The sequence below is a fragment of the Corapipo altera genome, unplaced genomic scaffold (genome assembly GCF_003945725.1).
Source record: "Corapipo altera isolate COAL_440 unplaced genomic scaffold, ASM394572v1 61420, whole genome shotgun sequence".
Lineage (NCBI taxonomy): Eukaryota > Metazoa > Chordata > Aves > Passeriformes > Pipridae > Corapipo > Corapipo altera.
In genome coordinates, this window is record NW_020885524.1 from 10,193 (window position 1) to 12,803 (window position 2,611).

At 54.5% G+C, this 2,611-nt stretch overlaps 1 long non-coding RNA gene across 1 annotated transcript; it reads left to right on the forward strand.

Annotated features, from left to right (window-relative positions):
* Window positions 1-409: 409 nt before the first annotated feature.
* On the forward strand, window positions 410-1,329 carry LOC113940580. The gene is made up of 3 exons (XR_003525487.1): window positions 410-429; window positions 730-795; window positions 1,189-1,329. It is a non-coding gene; the product is annotated as an uncharacterized LOC113940580 (long non-coding RNA).
* Window positions 1,330-2,611: the final 1,282 nt, after the last annotated feature.

The window sequence follows — 2,611 nt, forward strand, 5'->3', positions numbered from 1 at the left end:
CCCTCTACCATCCCTGCAGGCCCTGAATTCCCCTGGCGCCCTTGTCTCCATCCCCACCCTGGGCCCTGCAGGAATAGGGATCCCGGGGGAAACTGGGTGCAGTGGGGCTGGGGGGAGCAGAAGGGATTTTCCCCCTCAGACCGGGGCCAACCATGGACTGGGGGGTCTGGGGACACCCGTGTCCCTCCCCCAGCCCCACAGGGGCCAATCCTGCTTAAACCTTTGCTCTCCTTCCCCAGCCACTCGAGGCAATAATGGGAGGTGGATGTGCTGCGGTAAGTCCTGGAGTTGGGATGTCCCCAGTGTGGGAAGTGGGGGGAAATGTAGTCCCCCCATCCCTCCTGGGCCTGGGAACACCCCAGTGACCAGTGACACCTCACACTCTCTCTACAGGGAAGCATACATTCCAATTGAGTGAAGAGGTCTGAGGTGGGTACCCTGAGTTCTGCTGGGCCCAGACTGTCCCCTCTCATGGCTATGACCCTTCCTTTGCATCCCAGTGTGTCCCAATTCACCCCAGTGTGCCCCAGTACATCCCAGTGTGTCCCAATCCACCCCAGTGTGTCCCACTCAAGCTCAGTGTGTCCCACTACATTCCAGTGTGTCCCAGTACAGCCCAGTGTGTCCCACTATATCCCAGTGTGCCCCAGTCCAACCCAATGTGTCCCAGTCCATCCCAGTGTGTCCCAGTTCACCCCAGTGTGTCTCTAACCCTGCCTTTGTCTCCAGCCCCCCGTGGCTGACCAGGTGGAACTGCAGCGCCAGTGACGCTCGGCTGCCTCTCTGCATGTCCAGGTGAGAAATATCAGAGGGTCCTCAGCCCCCCAAAAGAACCTGGCAGGGCCCTGGGGGGTCCCTGAGCCCTCTGCACTGGGCAGAGCTTGGGGACAGCAGAGGGACACGCAGGGGGCTGTCCCTGCTCCGTGTCCCGGGGCAGCTGGACAGAGCTGCCCCCAAGCCTTGCCTTGCACTGGGGGCTCTGCAGACCCCCAGGGTCACCGGGAGGGCAGGGAGGGGCTCGGGGAGGTGTCAGAGCATCCCGGACTCAGGGGCTCTGGGGGCCACCTGGATCTCAGCATCCAATTCCCTTCTCCTGCCCCAGCTCCCTGCATACAGACGGGTTGGGGACAAGGCCCCTGCCATGTCCCTGTGGACACCGGGGGTGACGTTTGGGGCTCTGTCTTTCAGGACTGGAAGTGGTGGTGACACCCGTGTCCTGGCCCCCTCCAGCGGCATGAGGAGATGATCATCCCTGGAGGACCCCCCTGATCCCCTGGGTGCCCTGGCAATTTCCCTGCAAGAATCAATAAACCCCTGCAGCAAAACAAATGCTCTGTGTCTGTCTGTGTGTGTGTGTTCCCACATCCACGGGTGCCTTCCCGTGTCCATGTGTGTTCCCACGTCCCCTGGGGTACCCGGTGGTTTGGGGGCACAGCAGGAAACAGGGTCTGACTGGGGCTGTCCAAGCACCATCCCCAAGGAGTACAGCTTGGTGTCGGGGCAGGGGAGGGTCAGGGACAATCAACCAAGGCCCCTCAGTCCTTCCCTGGGCTCTGGGAGGGATGGTGTGGGAAATAAAAAATCGGTTTTATTACAAGCAAATGAATTAAACAAATCACTAACGTAGGAGTTTTTCTTTACTAACCTATAAGGCGTATCGTGGAGCTGTAAGATGCTGAATTCAGCCTGGAACCGGTGTCAGGGAAACATGTGGACGGGATTAGGGAACTGTAAAATGAATATTGGTGAGGAAACCCCTTATACCACATGGCTGGTCCTGGAAGCCGCCGTGCTGCTGGACACTCCACCTCCCAGCACGACACAGCCAACCAGGGAGAGGGGAACGCCTCTTCTATGACATAAACAGGGTTGAACCTTAGGAATGTTTAAAAAGCGGGACTTTTGAATTGGAAGGTGTTCCTGGGAGTCCTGCATGCCTATAGGACACCCAACACGTGTTGTAATTAATTTTTCCTTTTCATTTCATTCATTTTGTTTTGCAAACTTTTGCCGTTTATCTAAATTTAATAAATGAGATTTTTCTCACACTACTGCTCACCTTCTGCACACAATCACAGAAAGACTAAGGTGCTCTAGTCCAAGGCCTGTTTTGGAACAGGGTTTCCTAGAGCCAGTTGTCCTGATCTCTGAAGGTTGGGAAAAGCCAGGAAAGACGTAGGCAAAGAAGACATTCAGTATTTCTGCTTTTTTCCTTTCCTGTGGAACAAGCTCCCCCATCTTGTTGAGGGATGGGCCCACATTTTCCCTGCTTTTCCTTTTGTCACCTACAGACTTAAAGAAGTCCTTCCTGTTGTCTCTGACATCACTGGCCTGATTCAGTTCCATTTGGGCTTTGGCTTTACCAACTTCATCCCTGCATGCCCAGACAACATTTCTGTTTTCTTTCTTTGCGTCCACTCTCTGTAAGCTTCCTTTTTGTGTTTGAAAAAGAAGCTCCTTGTCAAGCCATCCATGCAGGCCTCCTGGAATTTTTACCTGACTTCCTGCTTTTTAGGATGAAACTCTCTTGAGCTTGATGGAAGTGATCCTTGAATATTAACCAGCTCTTTTGTGTCATTGTGCTTTGCAAGGTGTTGCAAAGGCTGTTAAA